This window comes from Hirundo rustica, chromosome 8, assembly GCF_015227805.2.
Source record: "Hirundo rustica isolate bHirRus1 chromosome 8, bHirRus1.pri.v3, whole genome shotgun sequence".
NCBI lineage: Eukaryota > Metazoa > Chordata > Aves > Passeriformes > Hirundinidae > Hirundo > Hirundo rustica.
Window position 1 is genome coordinate 24,555,590 of NC_053457.1, and position 22,538 is coordinate 24,578,127.

The 22,538-nt window shown below is 44.4% G+C and overlaps 1 long non-coding RNA gene across 2 annotated transcripts in view; it reads left to right on the plus strand.

Moving 5' to 3' along the window:
• Nucleotides 1-22,538, plus strand: part of LOC120755881 (uncharacterized) — a 70,733-nt gene that overhangs the window by 23,746 nt on the left and 24,449 nt on the right. Inside the window, exon 1 of one of the 2 annotated variants that reach the window (XR_005701896.2) lies at nucleotides 13,433-13,568. The exons of the other annotated variant lie outside the window; for it this stretch is intronic. This is a non-coding gene — a long non-coding RNA (uncharacterized LOC120755881). Of the gene's footprint in view, nucleotides 1-13,432; nucleotides 13,569-22,538 lie in introns of those variants that run through there. 2 annotated transcript variants of the gene reach the window in all.

Consider the following 22,538-nt stretch of genomic DNA (forward strand, 5'->3'; position numbering starts at 1 on the left):
AGAAGGGCTTTGATGGAGCTCCGAGTCCCAATGCCAAATTCTTGTCCACTGCTTGGTGGCTCTCTAGATTGATCGTAGCATTCAGGGAAGGGCTGGTGAGAGGACAAACAAGCCCGGTGTTTGTTCCAGAACTGTACAGAATAGGGCTGGAAGGAACCATGGGGGCTATCTAACTTTCTTGTGGGTTAGCTTTGGCCTAAAGCACCAGATATATTTGATCTGAAACCCAGTCATGTTTGCATAGAAACAAGCGTGATGAGAGCCAGAATTTCATTGTCTGAAAGTAGGCAGAGACCCAGATCTACTTTGCTGAAAAAGACAAACTATTTTAAAAGACGTTTTTGGAAATCTAGGCAATCTTCTCAGTGCTGCGGGATGTCTCAGTGTAAATTCAAAAATCAATTACTTTCTTTTACACTAAACAATGATTAAGCTGTTCAAACCACTTGGCAAACAAACAGCTGCAGCATCCACAGAATGAGAAGTTCTGTAAAGGACCATAGTGATTGCTTGGATACTTGTTTTTGACTAAATTAGAATACACATATATTTTCCCCTTCTTCTCTCCAGTGCTGGGATGGTTTATGCAGGAAGCTCTGAACTTTTACATTCTTGTGCCTACCTCTGAACCCATCCAATATATGTATATAATGTATATATGGTACCTTATATCTATTCTATCATCTTATATCTATTCTATCATCTTATATCTATTCTATCATCTTATATCTATTCTATCATCTTATATATTTTTATATGTATACAATATATATTTGAAAGTTGGACTTAACTGCTCCCAGAAGTTTCTAGATTCCCAGATGAAATGCTAAACTGCCTAAAAGAGTCTAAAGATGAAACAAACTCATCAGTAGCAAAGCAGACCTGAAGATTACATATTTTGTTAATTGATAAAACTACCATCTTTTCAGACCCCTCATAAAAGAAATAATCTGTGTATTAAAGCCTCAGATTATCTGGCTGGACTCTGTAGCCATAGAAATCAAAGGCAAACTGTCAGTTCTCCATCTATTTTCCTCTCCTCTCCAGGTGGCAAACGTATGTTCAAAAAGGTTTTTTTTTGTTTGTTTGTTTGTTTTCCTGTGGGAACCTAGAAGGAAATCCTGGAAAACAGATAGAAAATAATATTCTTGATTTACGACAGAAAAAACAGGGGCAGAAATCAAGGGGCTTAACCCACGTAAAGCTGAGTAATCTGCAGGCAGCAAGGTGATGATTTGTCAAGACACTGGGAAAGTAGCTCTTAACTCCTCATTGTTTGGCTTGTGTCTCTTTTCCTTGTGCAAGAACCCTGCATCCCTGCATAAATCAGTTCCATCCTCTTTGTAGTGGATCGTTTTTGTGAGCGTCATGGTTATATTGATTTTTAACGTGCAATATGTTCTCACCCAGAGGCTGAATCCATGCTGAGAGGCAGGGTCTGCTTTAGTCAGGGTGTTTTGAAAGCCCTGTTGCTGCATGTGATCTCCCTATGGAAGTGTTTGGGAGTTTCTGTTGTTTCTATGATCTTGCTGGTGTGTGGCTGCGTGGGATGTCCTGCAGTGGGTCACAGAATGCTCTGTGGATGGCATCCCTGTGGGACTGGCTGCTTGGCACAGCCCGGTACCTACACTCCACACACAGCATGCCTCACTCACAGCTCCTGTTTGGGGGAAATTGTAGGATGCCTTTGTGCCTTCTCTGCTCTGGGGCTGGCTAGAGGCTGCCTGTCCTTCTGCGCAACTCAGAGCAGCCTTTCTAGCTGAACACACCTGTGGCAGAGGACTTGGGCCACTGTGGGGGACCCAGACCCCGTGCCACAGCTCAGCACAGCAGTGCCTGATGCCTGCAGAAGGCAAACATTGTCTGGTTGTGTGTCATGCAATGGTGTATAGCCCCCAAAAGCTTTTTTTTTTTTTTTTTTTGATCAGCTCTTTTTCCCCCCCTTTGGATTTTAACTTTCTGCTGCTGCTTAACTTTGTAAAATAATGAATGACTAAAAAAATGTTCTTAGAAATTCATGCCTGAGGCTGGGGCTTTTGCTAAGTAGATTTGACTCTTCAGAGGGAAGCTACTACTATGCAAAAATTAACATAATTAACTATAGTAAACTGCCTGCCATTTGATGTCTGAGACTTAAAAGCTTCTGTTGGGATCCAGACGGTTTTTAAAAACAAGGCCTCAGTGGCCTAATTAGAAAAGGAAGAGGAAAGAGAGAGACAGGGGAGTAGGAAAGTCTGGTGATAAATCTAAATAAATCACAATGAGCTGACAAGAGGAAAGGTAAGTTCAGCCGACTTCTTAGTCCAAAAATATAGCCTGGGAAGTCTCGCCCCACCATTGTTTTCCTCTGATGCAAATGGTCTCCTGTTGCTCTGGATCCACTTCAGTGGAGAGGAATTTTGGATCAGTGTTTCTCAGAGCATTAAAATAGAGACATCCCCTTTAAGACTTCCAGTCTTGGGAAAACACATCATATCTCGAGTAAATTCACCCGGAGGCAGCAGCAGCCCTTGTGATGAATGTGGGCTGTGCAAATATTTGTATAGCAATTAGCTGCGCAGTGCAGTGATAATAACACAAATATGTTTTTAGTGAAAGTGCTCATAGCAGTTTAAATTGGGGCTGTAAATACATTGATTTCCTGGGGAATGGGTATTCACACCAGCAGAAGCCTCTCTCTGAGCTTGTAACTTGTTATGCTGCTACTGCCTCTGCGGGGTCAAGCAGGTTTCGAAGATGCACAGAATATGATAGCAGGTGCAGTGCTGGTCACACAGGGATGCCTGCAGAGTTCAGGCTATTTTGCACCAGGGAAGGCTCTTCCTTGCTCCTTTTGCATGCTCAAACTGCTTCTCTGCCCAATAAAATGGGAGCAGTGAGCCTGATTTTTATCATCTTGTGCTGGAAGAAGCCTGATAAAGGAGTTCGTGTGGTCGTGTTCATGGACAGTGACCTCTAAAAGTGACAGTGGTGGGCACCTGTTGCTTTCTAGATGCTTCCAAGGGCTCTGACTGATGCAGTCAGTTTGTGTTATGGTGTTGGAGTGTGTGTGTTTTCCTGTAAGTGCAGAAGATTATGGGTCATATCCTGACTCACAGCACCACAGGGCAAATACCAGCCCCACCCTGGTGCTGTCTGTGCCTGGTGGGAAGGATCCCTTGGTGCCATGAATTGCCATGTCCCTACAGCAATGTTTTGCACTGCCCCCGAGGCTGTGGCCAGCTTTCCAGCATTGGAACAAGCTTTGCTGCTGGGGTAATTGGTGCTGAGCTTTGGCAGTGCTGTACAGACGGAGTATGGGCGCATGTCTGGCTGTTTTGCAGGCCAAGTGAATCACAGTGGGAACTGCTACCAAAACCAAGGATGTTCCGTGACTGAGGACCTCTTGGTACCTGCTCATGCTGCAGGTTTGAGGGAGGGAGCACATGTGCAGGCTCTGGCCTCAGGCTGTGTTCAGGCTGTGTCTGGCCTCTCATGGATGAATGGAACGAGCTCCTGAGGGGGATAGCACCACCCAAAGAGGCAGTCAGGACACAGCTGCCCTCCTCAGCCTCTGCACCTCGCACCTGCAGGGTTTGCAGTGACTCTGTCATGTCACACTCGTGAGGGGGAAGCTGACACAGGTGAGAGGTGTGCTCCAGGCTGAGCTCTACCTTGAACTCCTCTCACAGCCTCCCTCAGTGCTGCTGCAAGCAGAGATTCCAGGAGACATGTGGGGCGTTTAGAACCTCACAGCTTCTGGCTGAAACAAAATAAGGAACAAAGAGAACTGCTTGAAGGAGTTTGCACTTTTGAAAGACTAATTAAACTTTGCCCTTGAGGAGAAAGGGCACTGAGTTGCACCTACCTACGCACTCAAATGAAGTTTAGTTATTTCCCTAAGCCTTTTAATGAAAGGGATTGAGCTCACCTTTCTCAAATCCCTGATGCAATGATGCTTTTCCTAACTGTCTCTTTTGGCATTTTGGGTGGTGGGAAAAGCGATTTATTTTCCTTCTGATGTTAACTCATCCCCAGTTGTATCTCTCTGATGTACAAGCGAGCTTTTGAGTTTGGCTCCATGAATCCTGCTGTTCTCCCTAGGTCCACAAATAAGGCTGTAACCATGGCAATTCTGTGCTGCTCAGACAAACCATCAGTGTGGAAGACTCTTGGCCTAAGGTCCCCAAAGGGGAAAGCAAAGCTTTCCTTGCTCCGAGAGCTCAAAGCAGAGAAGAAGGAAGAGCCAAGAAGGGCTACTGGCCACGGCTGGGTTGTGTCTGCAGGGTCTAGGCCATCCTGGGTCTGATGGCAGCCCTGGTGGGTCAGAGCAGAGATCTGTGACAACACCGTGCTGTCACAGCACAAGCACCTGTGCAAGAATAGGATGAGCAAAGAGTAATCTGCTCTCTTCACTGCTACACCGTGCTTCTGGTGACCTCAGAGGCTTCCAGAACCAGACACCGTGTCTCCTTCATTTATCTATGTGCTAAAAGTCCTGGGTCGTGTTATGCTTTCTTTAAGGCTGCACAAGTGCAGTGTGATTCTACTTACTAAAACAGGATCACCTTGGCAGTCCTTTCCCATGCCGTTACCCTTACAGATGTCATAGCTGCATCCTGCCAATCTTCCTCAAGGCAAACTCCAAGCACAAATGAGAAAAAGATACTCTTTTGGCCAGTAGAGCCAAGATATCCAGCAACTAGAATAAACTAGACCAGTGAAAATATGTTTTCTTATATTCTGTGGACTTCAGGAGAGAAATCACCTGGGTTTTTTTAACATAAAGGAGTGTAATACAAGATGTGCCATGTTTAATGGAGGGTGTAGCTCGGTAGTGCAGGTGGGCTGGTCCAGTGCCTTCCTGATACTGAATTTTTTCACTTTCCATTTGTATATCTTTAGTGGTAGAGCTATTGTCAGCTTTGATTTTGGTTTTGCTAGCCAGCTCCTGCTGAGACAATTTAACTCACTTAGTTGGCACAAAAACAAACTTGGCCAAAAGTTTCCCCCCAGGATAGAGCAAAGGAAGCATATTCTGTCAGATTAGTGAGCTGAACTGGCTCTGTGGAGGGTCTGACACAAGGACGTGGGAGGACAAGGACATGTGGCCAATAATCATGTTGGGGGAAGAAAGGAGGAGGGGTAGGAAGAGTTGTAGGAAGTTGTAACACCAACATTTTTGGTGTTAAAAAAAACCCCAAACTTTTTAAAGCAGATAAAAGATGCCATTAGCTGTGATACCTGGCATTGTGGGAGATTAATCCTGTCCATGGATTTTCAGCCACAGTGGCTGGGTCACATGGGACTGTGTTAGATGCAGTGCAAAAGCCCAGCATGAGGACAATGTAGTTTCTTTCTGGGATAGGGATGGGCTTGGAGTTAGGAATGGTTTTGTCTTTCTTCCAGAAAGCCTCTACAAGATTGTTTACATGATTTTGCCTTGAACCTAATTATTCAGCAGAAGCCTCACATGGAGCTGCAGTGTATCCTAGCAGAAGAAGAGGCACTGCTGTGTAGACCTATTTTACCTCCCCAAACAGCATTAGACGTGGCAAAGAAAGCAGCTGTCTAAGCTACAGTTGTTACAAGCTGTTTTCCCACCTCCTACCTACCCTTTGAGATGATAATGTCTGCAAAACGCAGCGGTATATGTACAGTACTCATGTGCTATAAATTATAGCACTTACTGTGAAGTGCGCTGTGGAAACGGAGCTCCTTTTTCTTGTTCTCTGTCTATTTGGGACATGTATTGCCTTTCTTGGTAGAAAGGCAGGGCAGCAGCTTACATCTGCAGCAGCAACTTCTCCCAGGAAGTCAGACGCAGGTTTAGATCCGGTTGCAAGTGACTTGGTAGCTGGAGAAGGTACCTGGGGGTAGTGGTGGCAGCTACTGGAGGTTTGTGATGGCCATGGATCCTGGAGATCCAGGGAGGTGCAGAGGAAGAAGGGATTCATTGTACTTGTAGTTAATCCTAGGGTGATTTGGAGGTTTTCCCTCAATGATCTCACTGGAGGGAATTGTATTTGGGGAAGGTTCTTGCTTTCTCCTACCACCTGCTGGGGACTGAATACATTTCTGTGGCTTTAAGCCTTGCAACAATCTCAGCTGCCCAGCATGTAAGGGACAGTGTCATGAGCCCTGACAGATGTCTGTGTGTGATCTTCTGTGGGTCTGTCTGTCAGACCCACAGAGTGCACCCAGAGGTGGAATTGTGGTTACCACAGGCTCCACACACAGGCAAGGCTGGAAAGGGGCCATACCTACAGCACCTGCAGGTTGAGTAACTGGACCTGAATATCCCTCATGTGGCTGCTCAGTAGAGCAGTGTCAGGAACCCCTGCACATGCAGGGCTTACCCTGTGCCTTGCCTTGGAAGTTCTGCCTTGTGCTTCATGCCAGAAAATGCCCAATTGCAGCACTAACACAATATAAACTGCAGGTTATTGATGTCAAGTGGCTGGACTTTCACCAAATTTGAAACTTCAGGAGCCAGGTGCTGGGCTGCCTTCTCCCCAACACTCTGCCAAAGCACCTGCTTCTGAGCACCATTCCTTCCCTTCCTGAGCATCTCGTGCCAAAAGCCATGCTGTCTGCAGTTCCTGCAGCAGCTCCCTCGGGCACACACTGTGTGTGGATATGTCCTGACATCTCTTCCTCCTCTTCTAGATTTATGCAAGTGCCTTCTCTCATCTTTTCTCACACTGCTCCTCCTTTCAGCAGCTGAAGCAGCAGACTGAGAGGTTTTTGAACTCCGGCTGAACTGATGGGATCTTTTCATAATATTTCACATTTCCGCAATTAGTTGTGAGAGTTTTTTTAATCTAATTTTATTTATTTTTAACAGGCACTGCTCCTAGATTTACTGAGCTGAATGCAATTGCTTAGCTTCGTTATTCTGTTGCAATAGGTCTGCTGGCAAGTTTATTTATTAAGCAGTAAGGGATGAAAGGCATCAAGTTTCTAGGTGGTTATAGTGTCTGTTGTGTAGTGTTGATAAGGCACAAGGTTGAAGGCTCATAACTTTAATCACTAGAGGAAAACACCCTGGAGAGACAGGATCTCATTGGTATAATGACATGGAAGTGAGTAATGAAAAAGAACTGCTATCAAAACTACCCATTCCTCTTTGCCTGGAGAAGCTGATGCTCAGGAGAGATAACTTGTAGAATTGCTCTAATGTCACATCTATGGCCATCTTCCACTCATACGTCATGGGACAAGTGTGAACTTGAAATGGAAATCCCCCAAGCCAGCTCCTTTCTATACCTGCTAGCTGGAGAGAACTCCAGTTTTGTTGATGAAATTCATGCTGAGGGACTTCCTCTCCCTGCAGAAACCCTGGAGCTTTCTGTGTGTGCAGGAGACTGGTTAGATCTTGTGGGATCTGGCATACTGCTGCTGGTGGTCCTGCCAGCGTGGCTGTGACTTCACCCTGTGCTGCTGCTCTTCTCCCCTGCCAAGACATCATTGGTGTCCTGCAGGATTGTGAAGAAGCATCATCAACCTTGTGCCTGGCTGTAGCTGCAGCCATACATTGTGCGTGGGGACTCTGCTTCCCCTGAGCAAGCAGCTCATGGAATGCTGTCACTCTGCTTCCCCTGAGCAAGCAGCTCATGGAATGCTGTCACTCTGCTTCCCCTGAGCAAGCAGCTCATGGAATGCTGTCTCTCATTCTTTCTTAGCCTTACATGCTGATGTGAAAGCGAGCTTTCAGATTTTTGCTCCTGTGTCTGCTTTGTCACTGGTCATTGCTATGATGTTTGGGATGTCATGTCACTGGTAGGAGTTTCCCATCCTTACACACACCCTGTGTACCTGGGCTAATAGTACATCATAACATAATCCAGTAATTCCAGGGCGAATTAACAAAGTTTTGGAGGATTAGAGACGTATCCTTCAGAAATGCTAAGTGATAATATTGTCTCCCTGTGGAGGCTGTTAGAAATTGTAACATGACATCTGAAGGAAAACTACCATTATAGCAACACACAGAAGCCAGATGGGCAAGTGATCCACACAACTTATGTCAAGAAAACAGGAAGCATCTGTCTCTGTGGGAAATGGAAGAAATAATTAATGGATCTGTGTACAGGCTGGGAGATTGATAGCTGTAATTTAGCAGTGGCTGTTCAGCACTTCTATCAGCAATGACAAAGTGGCCTGCAGTGTTACCTGTTTCTTAATCAATCTCTTGATCACAGTATGGAAGGGGGCTGGGGTTACCCTCTGGAGAGAGAGATCTTATAAAACCAAGCAGCAATGAAATACAACCATATGGGATACCATATGTGAGGACAACATCTGCAGAGGGCTTTATCTTCTCTTTCTCATATTTTTCCACTTCTCATCTTATTGAATTGTAAAGGGTTATTATATTAATATGTAAATCAGCTTTGCAGCCATAGCTGAAAAACCTGCTACTGTGAATCAAACTCCTGTGGCAGGGAAACTTGAGCAGCAGAGTCCCACGGTGATCTCAGGGAAGCAGAAGATTGCTGATTTAATGCTCCACTTTCAAAGTCTGGCCCTGTTGCAGAGGATGGAAGCTGCTGGGGAGCTGTGCATGTTGTGGTACAATGTTGAGGGGCCACCAAGGTCAGTGTACATTTCTGGGGCACTGTAAAGTCAAAGTGCTCATCCTCCTTTTGTAGTTCTCCATCAGCTGACTGGAATACTCTGAGACTTTTGTAGATGGAGTGATGTGACAAGGGTTAAAGTGCTCCAAAGCTTGTCTGTTACCCCAGCCCTACATTCCAAAAATTTAGTGTGAGATCAACCCTGCTGATGTTGCCAAGTCTGTCCAACACCCTGCAGTGCACCAAGCCACCTGCAGCATGCTGCTTGCTCAGAAAACAGAGCTCTCAGGAGTTTTCTCCACCTGGGCTGTGGGAGGAAGCAGGATATGGCAGAGCTGGGCACCAGAAATAAGGAGCTACAGGTCTGCTCTTGATCCTGGTTCCCTGTGGCAGAGACCTCAAGGAGTTTCCAGTGATTCAGTGAAAAGAGGAAGAGCAGGGAGATGAGAGGGCACCTCCAGGAAGGAGGAACCCAACGTCGTGGGCATAAGTCTCTGCTCCTCAGCTGAGGATGTTTTATACATAGATATCCTTTGGTAAATGTGCAAGGCAGTCCTGGAGGCTGACTGATTCAGACACAACCTAAAAGCCTTGCTGAGGAGTAGCTGTAGTAGAAGCAAGCATGGACACTCAGTCTCCAAAATCCAACACCTGTGCTGCAATCCTTAGAGCTGGCTTTGCATCTGAAGAAATATTTAAACAATGTTCTCAGGTGACTGAGGGGGAGTTGGGTCTGTCCATCTATGAGCCCTGCTTCTTGATATGGCAAGTGAATTATATGTGACAGGTGTCATCAGGTTATATCCTTTTTTTGTGTGTAACTCAGCAAATGGAGGGCTTTGCCATTCACCTGACATAGCCCCAGTTTTGAAATCCAGTATTGGAGAGGGGCTTATTTTAAGGACAGAAGATTGTGGTTTACTGTTTTATAAGTCTGATTCTGTTTATAGCCCTTTTCTTGTTCTGTTCAACTTAGTGAAACAGATTTTCATCCGGAGTAAATAATGTAACTGTTCCCTCCAGTGGAACTGTGATGATTCACACCAACTTGAGTTCGGTTCCACTAACCTTAACTCCTCAATGCAATCAACTCTAACATAATTGCACTCTCATACCCATGTTTCACATCTTGAGACTACTGCGGCAATTTTATATAACCTGGGATAAGTTCAAACCTGATAAAAGTTTTTTAAGGTCACCCAGCTTCTGCTGGGGATGGAGATGATTTGGATTTGATAAATCTTGATTTCCATGTGACTCAACCTTCCAGAATGTGTAGGGGTTTTGGTAGCACAGTACGTGATGGCTCTTTGCTTCAGGAGCCCTGGTGGCAGCGGTGGCTTAATGGGGTGCCCAGGCACCATTACTCCAGTGAGGAGCCTGTCGGGAGGGTTGGGGTGCTGCTCTCTGGCTGAGCTGCACTGGAGAGAGCAGAATGGAAGGCAGTTTGCAAACAGCCCAGCACCTGCAACTTTTCCTTTGGTCTAAAGCCGTGGTTAAACCGCGAGGATTTCTGGACAGGGGTTGTGCAGAACCATGGACATTCACCCTGTGCTGAGCAGAGTAAGACAGCTTGAGCTGACAGGGGTAATGGGGAACTACAGTGTTTCCTGGGTCTGGGTTGAGCTGCATTGATCAGTTCCTTTCCACTGAAAGTCCTGAGTCACTAGACAAGAAGGGATATGAAAAAAGGAGGGAGTGAATTGACATTATGGCAGTGAATATTTCTTTGCCTTATCATCCTTCATGGTGGTTCCTTCATCCACCTCAAGGTCCAGTTGTTCATCACACAGCCCTTTAACTGAATGCTCTCTCTTGCCACATTCTTTTCTTGATGGCTTTGTTGTACAGTGAGGACGTACCTTTCCATGGCTGCTGCAGTGACTCTGGCCAAGAGCCCTTGCCATGGCCCTCTCACCTGCAGGAAGGATTAGAGTGAGCAAGAAAGGCAATGAGCCACAGTAAATTGAGACTGTGATGTGCTACAGAGCTCTCTTCTCTAAATGTCCTCCCTTCACTGAGGAAGGCAAAATGGTTTGGTGATGGATTTCATGGAAAGGGACACCTGAGAGCAATAGCTATTTGAGAAGAGAGGTGTGCTTTATGGAGGGATTATGTTTTTGTTTAGGCTTGCTTGGATGTCAAGATGACAGCTGTGTAGAGATGGTGTGGACAAATGAAGTGAGAGGTAGTGCTCAGCAAGAGCAATGCAAGCTTCCCAGGGGGTATGGCTTTGCAGAACTACATGAAATCAGATTTCAGAGATCAGCCATGCTGAAAAGGTATTGACTGAAGATAAAACGCAAGTACTTACCTGCTTGTTTTCTGCAGTGCTTTATTGCTCACTTTTGTTTGGTTTTGCACTGAGTAAAGGGATCTCTGTATTCTCTCTCAGTCAGCTCTAACCTTTGCAGGCCTACAGAGGTCATCACTCTTTCCTTATACAAGAAAGGCTGAATTACACAGGAGAAGGCAAGGCTTTATTTTCTGAGTGTGCCAACAAACAACATTTTTCATGATTTGGCCATATCTGCTGTGGACTGATGTGACTCCCTTCATCTCTTGAAGGATTTTTTTCCACATTTTCTATTATGGGGTGAGAGAGGAAATGAGGCTGAAGAAATGAGGCCAAAAAATGATGCGACCAAATATTGCCTGCTGTACTGTCCCTGGCAGTGTAGGGGAATCATCTAGGTCCTCAACCATATTCCTGACCATGGACAGATGCTCAAAGGCAGATTTTCCTGTGGGGGGCAGACTCTTCTGTGCCATGGAGGTTCTGAGGGTTTAAGTTGATCTGAATGAAAATCTAAAGGTCAGGAATTTTCCAGAGGACCCCAGGGTGATCTGAGGAACCTTTCCTGTATCATGAATGACCACAGGCATGTGGAGACTGGCTGTTAGCCATGGACCACTAAGCTCCCAGAGGTTTAGAATGTGAGATCTGCTGGTATCGTTCCCATCTAGGAGAAGGCAAGGTGGTGGCTTGGAGCAGTACCAGCAAAATCCTGTCATTAGTGGCAAAGCTGGGGGGTGGCACGAGGTCTTTTCACCTTCTTCCCTCTGCTACTTGGCTCTCCTCTCCCTGGGACCAAAAAAGGGCTTATGAGGACTGCACCACAGGGCAGAGTCTTGCTTTGTGTGGGGAGGGAGCAGGGAAGTCTCTATGGCAGCCCAGACCATGAGACTTCTCACATCAGGGTTACTTCACAGTAAGAGCTACAGGGCGTTATGGGTATCCTATTAGACTGCTAATCCTTGACATGCTCACCTGGGAAGTGCAAGATCCAGCCTGTGTTTCTGGATACTCTCTAAATCCCCTCAGAGCTGAGAAGAAGAGGGTCATGACTCCATTTCCCTTGAAGTCGAAGGAAAGCTCCTGCTGACCCCAGTAATTACAGATCAGGTATTTCTTTGTTCTGTCCCTGCAATCAGGCCTTCCTTCTGTTTTACCATAAAAAGTGGCAACTACCTCAGAAAATCCTATCCCCCCTCTTGGCAGCTGAGGTCATGCAGGACTCATTAAAGAAAGTAAATATAGGATGTGGGCATGCCTGGCAGTGACAGCTTTCTTGTGGTGCCAGCAGGCCCTCTGCCAGGTAATGCTGAGCTCCCAGTGAGAGCTTCTCAGAGCACCTTTGGGATGTGTACAGAAGAGTTCTGTGGCGAGATGAAATATTTAAAACCACTTTGGGTTGAAGCGAGGTGGGAGAGCGGCAGCCTCTTTAATCTGTGCACAGCTTTAAGACTGCGTGTGAATCATTGATGAGGAGGGAAGAGTGGTTCTAAAGCTCTGGCAGGTCATTAAACCTGGTGATGGACTCATTAAACAGGGAGCTGCATGGAAAGCCCAGGACAAAAGTACTGGAGTATTTCACATCTATTGCCCTGTGGAGTGCCAGCACTTTCTACCTGTGACTTTCAGGGTATTGTTGCAGAGTATTTTATTAATAAAGCAAATATCTTAGGTCAGTGGGTCATATTACATAACAGAAAATGTGCGAAAAGCTTTTTGATCTGTGAGGCAAAAACATAAGAAGACACAATAGCTGGAATTCAGGACCTGTGGTGTTTCTAAACATCTGATTGCATTGCATGGGGGATTGAGTAAATCACCACTGCCAAATCTTTAATCTGGGACTTAATTGGGCTGGGGGAGGTGGTGGAGTGTTGCAGTGTCAGTGTTCCCAAGGCTTCATTGGAATTAGAAAAATGCCACTTTGCCAAGTGGTGTCCCCAAATCCATGTGTGTTCACAGTTTCTGCTGGCCTCAGTGCTGTTTGACCTCTACTGTACCTGCTGATCTGTGCCTCAGGCTTTCAATGACCCACCTGCAAACACTGTGCATGGTGTTCAACGGGCTGGATAATTTTCTGGCCATGGCAATGCCAAAGGCAGTGTCACATGACCTCTTCAAATGGTTTGAATTTTGTCCTCTTTGGAGAGAATTTCACTTTTCAGCAAAACTGTGGCGAAGTGTTGGCCACAAATCTGAGTAAACCTGGACTTGCATACAGGCCCTGTACTTCATTTCTGATTGTTAAGTACACAGACCTAGATACTTGACTGTATTGACCTCTTGGCTTTGGATAGGTTTGCAGGATTTGAACAACATCCCTGATTGCTGTACATTTACATAGCTGCATTCCAAAGCACTGTGCAAATATCATGCTGAGGAGATGATGTCTGCCTTCCTCAGGGGGATGGACACTGTCCCTCACCTGGCAAGCAATCAGCAAGTGACCTTTTCTGCAGAAAGCTGCATCTGTCTGCCCTTGCTTCTGTGGCCCTCAGGAGAGAGTGGGAACAGCTGCAAAGGAAAAGAACCTCCAAATTTGAAATGAGGAGGAGGAGCAAGAGGTTAGCAATGTGGAGGATGCTTCTGGATTGAGAGCTCTGAGTTCCTCTTCCCTCTGTCTCTTGGTTTGGAGAATGAATGGAGCTGGAGGCAACTTAGAGGAAGGAATGTCTGTTGTGGCAGAGGTGTGGGGATTTCTCACTCAGATTAAGGTAAGCCCATGGATTGGTTGAAGCCATAGGTGGTGGCAGGGTGGAGAAAGAGCTCATTCCCCTTGCTGGGTGTGGTAGCTGGCATCTTGGTGCTTATAGCTTCTTCTTAAAGTTGTGTTGGGACATCTTACTTCTAAATGCAATTGCTTCTGGCACTGTGGAGAGCTGATGCTACTTAATATTGCTTAGGAATTCAGAAGAGGAAGCTGGAAAATAATGAAATATGAAGTTCTGCTGCTGCTGCACATAAAGTTATCAAAGATGCTCTAGTTTTGTCCTCAACCAAACAGTAATTGAGTTGTTCCTTTTGCTTTTTCTTTTTTGTTTATTGCTTGAAACAAATAAACTCTCCCTTATATGAGCTGTTTCCAGAAATCCTGTAAGCAGTGTGCTCATTGGAGGTGGGAAGAGGAGTATGTGCGAGGGTTTGGGAATGCACAATTGGGTATAAGGAGTGCAGTGGGAAAGAACAAATGAATTCTGGCACTGTAAGTGAAGATTAAGCAGTGAAGAGAGTGCAGCTTCAGCTGGCAGTCATTGCATGAACAGCTTGGATATTTCAATAATCAGTTTAAAGTTGAGTTTATCAGGCTCTTCAAGGTGTGAGGTTGTAGCTCAAAGCCACTGAAAGTCAAGAGAGATTATCATGGTGTGGGGTAAAAATGCATTAATGAGCTCTCCTCTAGCTGTGTGAGGAGACAGAGCTGGTGTTGTCAGGAGCAGTTTTCTGTTGCTCATGATCCTTAACCCCTGCTCTCAACTAGGAGCAGAGAATGTTGTTTGTTTTTTGAAAGCTCAGACACTACCTGAAGCTGAACCACCTCTAGACTCTCCTAGTAGTCTGTGGCTCTCCAGTCCCATGAAAGCTTCTGTTTTCTTTCCCCTTCAGCTGAACAAAGTGATCTGCAGTGGACAGAGACAAGAGCTTGTCCTTGCCCAGGTGTGCTCTGGCTGGTGAATGTCACTCCCTCTTAAGTCAGTGGAGCTGCAGGGAATGGCTCATGTGGCTGTGCTGTCCTGGCCATCAGACAGAAATCTGCACAAGCTTCTTGTTTCAGTGGAGCTGCTCTACTGTGTAGTGTATTTTGCAGTATTTCTATTTGGGCAAGTCCATATGCAGTTACTGTGAGAAGAACTGTGTCCCTCGGGCATCTCTGCCTGGGGATACCCAGAGGCTGTGCTCTCTGTGGCACTCCTCTGCCTGTAATTACAGGCGGCAACTCCGTTAGATGCTGCACTAAGAAATTAATCTTCATTTCCTGCCTAATCAAAAACATATTGTTAGGAGGCTTTGTTCCATTTTGGAGCTCTGTGGTGTGTGATCCCTCTCTGATTTCCAGCCCTCAGACTGGAAGGGATTCTGTCCCTTCTGATTTCTCCAGTATGTAGCCAGCCTTCAGCTGAGATTTTTGGCATCCAGCAAAGGGCAGCCTCGACCTTGACTACAGTCAGCTGTCCCACAAGCAATTACTGCAGCTGCTCTCCATTTCAGCCCATGGGGAGGTTGAGATTTTACCTAGAGGGAGGAGTGGTGCTTTGAGACCCAAGTCCCTGCCATGGCTGGATGTAATGGTGTCAATAAGGAATGTGCTTGCCTGGGAGTGTTTTTTGTGATCACACTTGCTTTTTTACTCTGTACCAGAGGTTGGCTTGATCCTTCTGCTAGGCAGGGAAAGGTGCATTTGAATAACCCATCATACTGAGAGAGGAGTGAACAGCCAGCCAATCTTCCATCCCGTTGTCTCATGAAAGAAGAAAATTGTCTGTGTTATATTTCCCCTCTGGAGTAAATTTGGTGCAGTTGGTATTATTCCATACTCATCTGTGTCTTTTTGTCTTACTGCTTTCAGCAGATCAATGTAGCAGGTTTGTTTTTCAAATCCAGCAAGACAGCAGATCATAGAGACAGGTGGAAGGGAAGTTCAGGGTGGAAAGTATCCCAAAAGAAGCTACCACTTTTTCCTGAATATAAAGGACTGGAAGAAAATGCATTTGAAAATGGTGAAATTATTCAATATTGTTCATGTGACTGGACAATAAGGAAGGATACATGTGCACTTGCTGAATGTGTGCTGGGGAGAGGCTTACAAAAGGTTGCTGAGAGCAGCAACATAAAATGAAGAAAAAGGGAAGCTGTAAGCTGGAAAGAATAGAAATTGTCCTGATAAGAGATATTTAACAAGCTGTAGATGATTTCCTTAAGGGAATGGATAAACTCTCCACTGCTGGGGCTTTTTAAAAGTAAACTGGATGAAACAGTAAGAAATATGCTCTAGGAACTAATCTTCTGTCAATTTGATGGATTAATGGCCTAATTGGTCCTTTGGTTACTTTCCATCTCTCATGCCTACTCTTCCGTGAGCAGCAGCTTCTAGTCATTAGGAGTAAACTAGGTGAAAGGAATATGTTACTGGAAATACTCATTTATTTTCAGTGACTTGGTCATTTTCCAGACCTCTTGATCATGATAAAGCTTTGGTGTTGTAGGAGATAGAATGAGTGTGGGGCTCAGAGGCTGCCAAACTAAGACTTGCTTTTTTCTTTCCCTATAAGGCCTTGAGTTGTTTCTGTCTCTTGGATGGGATATTTTTCTGAGACCTGGTTACTCTTTCAAAGCTAATTCATCGTCTCTTCTACATCTGTAGGCTGGTCTGTGCCACCTCGCCCTCTCTGCAGGCTCCTTGGTGCTTCTCCAGAGCACAAATAGGCAGACAGGTGGCTTTTGCACCACATTTCATGGGTCTGGGCTATCTGGTGAGGCAAACCAGGTGGGAAGTTTTAAAAACATCCTTTTCCCTTCCCCATGTGTTTTCCACCATCCAAGTTTCCTGCCTCACTTCCCAAATATCCCACATAGAAATCAGATGCATGATCAGGGTAAGAGGAAGGGCATGATGGCTTTATTTTGGTACTGTTGGCTCCTGGAAATTACTTCCTGAGCATTGGAGGAAACTTCAGGATGGTCAAGATACTCGAGAGACCAGAACCTGCTGGTTCACTGAGAGGACAGCAAGGTAGTTTGGGGTGAGACACACAATTGTGACTTTGACCCATCACACTTCGTCCATGTAACAAGATTTTTTTTTTTTTTTTCCTCTTTTCATTTTCCTTGACTGCTTACTCTTTACTTTGTCATTTTCTGTACCACTTAGGATATGTGGACCATGGCTGTATCTACTGTGCTGCTACACTCAGGATTTCAAGTTCTGATAAAACTGTCTTGCTTCTACTTCCTTGTCATCTCTTTCCCTTTGTACATCTGCTGGTAAGACAACCTGGCAATAAATGAAACTTTAAATACATTAGGCATTCATTTACACTTGAAGAGGGGAATAAAATATGCATGACTCACCATAATTTAGATTCACAGACTGTTTCCAGATTATGTTTCTGCAATCAAAATTTGACTTTTTAAAACAGTTTAATGACTGTAGGTGGTGTTATTTTTTTACTTTTTTTAAGGTTTAAATGGTGGAGTTATCAGGGCATTCAGTGAACACTTTCTCATTTGATAGAGGTGATCTCCGGATTTCATGATTTCTTTTCAGAGTCTTCAGGTCTGCTAAACTGTGAGCATCATCAGTCCCTCTAACCTTGGGTGGACTTGCACAGACTGAGCCTTGGTTGTAACTGGTCCCAGTATTTTTTATGTTCCTAAACTCAGCTCAATCATAGCCTTTCTCTTATCTCATTTTCAATGGCTTCTTTTCTCAAACTGCTTACAGGTGCCTGTTCCCTTGGAATACAGAGTGCATTTACTGATTTTAAATTGGCCAAAACAACCTTGGCAAATGCCACTTGAAGCTGCAGCTCCTATAACCCCCTTATGTTTTATCTTTCATTATTTTGTTGTCTACATTATTTGGTGCTGTTCCATATTACCCAACTGTAAATTACAGAACTTAATGACAGTGGAGTGGAACCACTGATCCTCTGTCAATAGTTCAGACTAATCTTAAAATCATTGCTACAAAGAGTGCAAACTTTATGCTGGAATGAGATTTCTGCAGACTGTGTCCTTAGCTTTCTCAGTGCAGTGCAGGTTTTCTGTATGTCTGAGAAGGGTTGTGATTGCACATGTGAAGACTAGTGCAGATCTTAGAGTCTTTTGAGAGAAGCAGTAATTAAGATTTTAGATAGTGAAGACTTTTGCTGGAGGGAGATGAAACTGGTGAAGGAGTGATCTATTAATATCAGATGCCAGAAGATTAGAAAAACAAGGGTCTTCTGAAAACACTTGATGGGGAACAGCCACCGTGCCATGCCTTTGGCCACTTGCACTTAATGAATGCCCTTGGAACGGCTGCTCTGCCACTGAGCTGAACCGAGCTGTGCACTGTGCTGGTTAGTTTTGTGTGCCCTGTGGACAGAGAATGAAAATGCTAATGCATGATTGATGTGTCAAGCCAGCACAGCTACATGACCTGGCTGAGCTGCACAGTGCACCTGTGGAACAGAGACTGCATCTCTCCAGTGCTTCCCACCCTGACCCCTCTGTTTTACTGAGGTGGTTCCAGCAGCTCCTCCTGGAAGGGGAAGCATCCCATGTGCTGCTTCTGTGCTGCCTGAGAAGAGGGAGGAAAAACTCCCTGTGCTCAGCTGCTGACCAACAACCGGGATGCAGCTTTATTAGTCATGGGCTGAATGAACCTGCTGAACTGGGAGTCTAGGGAGGTGACAGAAACAATCTCTCATGGCAATTTTATTGCAATCATTTCCTCAATAATTTGAATATGCCAATTTTGGAGTTCATATTTTCTTTTAGAAGATCATCCCATATTTGTGGATTTCCCTTCTGGATTCTGCTAAGGCCTGGTTGAGCAGGGATGGGGAAGGGGACATGTAAAGAGGCTAAATCAGAAGTGTGAGCTTAAGAGAGGTGGGACAGTCTGACTTGGAAGTCAGGCTGTTTTTCTTTTTCTGGCTTTTGTGTTCTGGTGTTCTCAGCAGCCACCAAAGGCTGATTCTTCATGCTGGAGCTGGACTCTGTTCTGAGCTTGTCTGCTGCTCCAGGGTCTGTGTGTGGGTGCTGCCTCTTGGAAATGCTTCTGGGACCTGGCCAGCTATGGGCTGAGTCTTCAGGCTGTGTAGTTTTGTGGTGCAGGGGCAACAGCACATGAGATACAAGCAAACGGTGCGAGTACTGTATGGATAATGGCTATTTATTAATATTCCCTATTTCTGGATGGCATTTGGCAAACACAACAGCTGGCATTCCCTATAAAGAAATTCAGATGACTTCTTGGAATGGACACATTCCCTTGTTCTGTAAAGATTTTGTAGATGACACGTGACCTGAGAGGGTATGCTGTTTTCCACAGATGCTGATCTCTTGGAGATTTATTTCTGTTGTTGATTCATGCGAGGCTTAGGAAAGCCATGTGTAATCCAGCAGGTGGTTGTCAACTTTATCATGCTGATGTGGCAGCAGGATAAAAGTCAAGAATTATCTTCTCTATTGATTTAATGTAACCTCTATTCAGCCGAGAGCAGAGTTAAATGCAAATATACAGCTCTTCTTGCCTGTGTGGTCCTTCTATCCCCTAACATGGGTGATAGTGAATAGGAATATAAATCCTGACTGCCAAGGTGCTTCCTCTTTTGAAACTGTGCCATTGTGTCATGTTCTTTAAAGTTCTTTTTTGTCTCAGTTAGAAATCCCGGCTGTGGGAGTTTAGTTCGCCTCTAACCGAAGAGATTTCAGGAGAAGGGAATAGATACAAAATGTCCTTTTTTTTTGTGCGTGGTGAGATGTTTTCTGCGGTGCTCACTCACCACCCAGGGTTAAGTGGTAGACTTGCTCCCAGCTGAGCTGAAACAGGACAGTTCTGCACAGAGCTTTCTAATAAAGCAGATGATCTTGGTATCAGTCTTGATCTTGGGATGTTATGCTTTGAAATCCTCAGTTTTATTTCCCAATGCCCTTTTGATGTCTGTCCTTGCAAAAGCGCTGTGGTGTGTTTGGAAGGGGCAGGGTGCTTTTCATGATCTTAAGTGTGCCTATTAAAACAAAACAAAATAAAAAGCCATATTGAAAATCCATTTTCTCCTTGTAGGTCTTGAGCAATTTTGTAAGATATAATAAGATGAGCAATCTGGTTCTGGCAGTGAAAAGAACAGATGCCAAGCTATAATTTCCTTTACCAGAAAATGCTATGGAGTCACTTTGTGTTGTAGAGAAAAGAATCTGTGTTATTAATAGAGGACAGTTAAAACTTGGAGTCCTGAGAGCAAACAGTTCATCTGGTCTGTCCCATATGGAGGATGGTGGGCAGGGAGACATCTTGGCCAGCCAGGAGAGATTACAACGTTTTGGAGCAGAAGAAGTTGTCTTGTCTTGACTTAGCAGCAGAAACTACCGGGTAGCACATCCAATAAAACCAAGGAGTTGTGTTTCTGACTGTAGGCACTGTTTCTGTATTTTTTTTGAAGGCCAGCCTCCATGGGGAATGGCAGAGCAAAGCTGGAATTACCCAATTGCACTGAACTGGTAACTGGAGGGCCCTTTTCACACTTCTCAGATGAACAGAATCAAGGAATTGGGGGGGAAAAAATCCCTTAAGAATGCTGAAGTTGCCTTTGTGAATATGTACTTTTTCTTAACCCCAGAAATGTTCTGGGTGCATCATTATCCCCACCTCCTTACCAAGATCAGACACCAAGAAGCTTCTGGAACAATACATCTGCCCACTTTTTCTGTGGATACAGATGTGCAGCACTGGTGGTTGGTGCTGAGTCACAGGGGTAAATTCACACCTGAATTTACTGTATTTTAATATCTCTGGGCTGGCAAGCCCTAACTTGTTTAAGCAGTTTGCATCTTGTTCCCTATTCTGTCCACCCCTCTTATTATGATTGCGTTAAGTGTTGGGTCACAGCTAACTTGTTTTTTTGCAGGCTGTCACAGAAATAACATTGCACTCTCAGCATTGTCAGATTTGTTCATCTCTATTAACTGATGGGCTTATGCTTTTCTTTCCTCTCTTCTTTTAGTGTATTTATAGAGCCTCCTTTGTTGCCTTTATGTCCTTGTTAGTTGTAATTCAACTTGTGGCTTAGCCTTTCTGATTTATCCCTGCATGCCTGTGCTAGTCCTTTATACTTTGAGTTGCTTGTCCTTGTTCCCACTTTCTATACAGTTACTTTTTGATTGTTCAGCCTTTAAAGTGCTCCTAATGTAACCATATTGGTTTCAAGCTGTGTTACTAGCTTTACTCTGTACCAGGATAGGTTGTTATTGTGCTTTTTGTACAGTCCCTTTCAGCACTACCCGATCCTCTGCATTCCTCCTTACCTTAGATTATCTTCCCAAGAGACCATCCCTCACAGTTCTGAATGTGTTCAAGTCTGACACTTTTTTAAGTTCACTGTCCTCATTCTCCTGGACTCTTTCTCTTCCTTTGCTGTCTTATGATCACTTTCATCTGCGTTGCTTTCTACCTGTCAGTCCTTAACTGTTTCTCCTTATTGGAATCAAATCTAAATTCCCACTAATTACTGTAGTTTATCTGAACTTTTAAAACAAAGATTCACCACCGTCACAAAGAACCTAGACTCTGTTTCATATTGTGCAGTTTTCAGTAACCAATATCCTCCAGAGAAGGTGACACTTCTGCTATTTACCCAGAAAAGGCTCGTACGCTTGCTTCTCTCTGGATAATTTTCTTCTTCCCACTTTTTCTTGAGCAAGAGATCTGGAACAGGACCTGACATTTCTTCTGTTTCTGAGTTTCAAGCAAGCATTGCTGCCATGAAGTACAGCACCCCTTCCCTTTTTCTGTTGTTACTCACCCAAAATTGTACATTGATAGTTCTCTTTTTTTCTGTGTTCTTATTTCTTATAACATCATTTTAAGTAGGGAAGAATTCCAATGTTAGACACCAAGTAAGTAAAACCAAAATAGGAACCTTTATAATCTCAACCAGAAATTGATTTTTCCTTCACAGTGGGCTTTGAGCTACTGTGAAACATCTCTGCTCATTATTGGGATTCGATACAAAAGCTGATAAAATAAAGCTGGTGTACTGTAGCTTCTCTGCCCCCCTCCTTAATAGGCTGTATCAGAGAATGTATTTACTGTGTCATTTGAAGCTTCTCCTCTGATAGTATTGACAAATGGCAGGATGAGAAGAAGTGGCCTTACATTGCACAGGTGAAGTTTAGATTGGATATTCGGAGAAGTTTCTTCACGGAAAGGGTATGGAGCACTGGAAAAGACTGCCCAGGAAAATGGTTCACCAGCTTTGAACAATTTGGAAGATGTGAAGGTGTGCTGCTCAGGGATGTGGTTTGGTGGTGGTCTTGACAATGTTAGTTTTATAGCTGGATTTGATCTTAAAGGTCTTTTCCAACCTAAATGATTCTGCGGTTCTACTTGTTTCTTCAGAGCAGAGTTACCTAGCCAGCTAACTCTGGGAATCAAGAAACCACATTAATTCTCATTTGTCTGTCCCTCACAGATCTCCAGTCTGGCCTCTCATGGCTTTCTGTTCAAATAGTCATTCCCTTTCCCAGAGAAGGTATATTTGCAAGTTTGGCTGGTCTCAGGTGACATGGATGCCACTGATCTAATAGCACGAAAAGGTAAATGGGGTCAAGCATTTTCCGTAGAACAGATGCTGATGCATAGTTAAATGAAGAAACAGTACAGATGCAGAACAATTGTTTTTATTGGACTTACAATCCTCTGCAGTATTTGATATATCCATATATCATCCACTATCACTGGACCTATCTACTTGATCCCATTACTTGTGAAAGCCACTTGTTTCTTTTTTTCTTTTCCTTTCTTTCTGAATTCTTAGGCTGGAAGTATTAACTCATTATATCAGATGCTGTTTCAGTCTTGCTGACTTAGGATGATTTCCAAGAAGTTGTTTTCCTAAGGTGAGAAAGAGAAATGATTCTATTATAAGAAGCTTAAGAGATCATTTGCCTTTCATGTGAGTTGATTGATTCAGCTAGTGCAG